This window comes from Nannospalax galili, unplaced genomic scaffold, assembly GCF_000622305.1.
Source record: "Nannospalax galili isolate Female #2095 unplaced genomic scaffold, S.galili_v1.0 scaffold860, whole genome shotgun sequence".
Classification (NCBI taxonomy): Eukaryota; Metazoa; Chordata; class Mammalia; order Rodentia; family Spalacidae; genus Nannospalax; species Nannospalax galili.
Window position 1 is genome coordinate 50129 of NW_008345455.1, and position 1118 is coordinate 51246.

Genomic DNA, 1118 nt, shown 5'->3' on the forward strand with positions numbered 1-1118 from the left:
TGACATTTCTAAATCAAAAACCATTTCAAGCATTACAAATTTCATTACAGATTAAATTGTATCCAGTTAATTACACAAATCCTAGGACAGAGAAACATTTGATTAGACTTTGCACTTTTGAAATGTTTTTGTCCAAGGATTCAGTGTGAAGTGCTGGGCTTAGGATTTTCACACACATTTTGGGTGCCCCCTTTCAACTCATAACAGAGATACTCTACATATTCATATTGGTTAAAATGTTTTTAAAGTGAAAAACAGGGAGTTTTAGTATTAATTTGTAGGAATGAACTAAAAATGTGATGAAATTTGTCCAACTGATAACAAACCACATTCCTAAAGGTATCTGGATTGTGACCTTTATGTCCTGATTTTGGCTAATGCGTTTTAGTATTTGACCCAGGTTTGCACCCACAGCGATGAGTCATCCAGTGTCTAACCAGATACATCACACTTGTTTCTCTTTATCCCAGTCACTTAATTTATCAGATTTCCCACAAACTACTGCATCTTTAGTTGATGTTGAAAGTATACTTTGGCATTCAAAGATACTTAGAAATTACATAGTGAACTTTAGGAGCAAAACTTTTTTAAAAATGTAAAATGAATCTGAATTTCTCACGTGTAAATAAAAATACAGTAATCCTTATTTTCCTCTACTTGGTCAAGTGCAGCAAAGACACAGATAAGAAAACAGAGTCATTGGAAAGCATGGGGGGAGTTTAGATCGTGGGTACTGAACAGTCACACAAACACACATATACACACATTAATACTCTGCATGCATCATATACACAGATTACATGGTTATTTCTTATACTTTTCAATATATTTGTATTATTTCCTAATAATGCTATTAATGAAATGTACAGCTCATATAATTTCTCTAAAGAATGCCATTCCACTGTGTCAGTTTGATTGCACAGAATTATACATTTATTTATTTATTTATTTATTTATTTGAGATAAGGTCTCACTATGCAGACCAAGGTGGCCTTGACCTCACAGAGGTCCACTGCCTCTGCCTCTGTGATCAGCGGCTTATCCCACCCTGCCCAGGCCTATGTTAAGTCTTGACAGTTCTTTGATATTTACCATATAGTCAGTGATCTTTGATGATG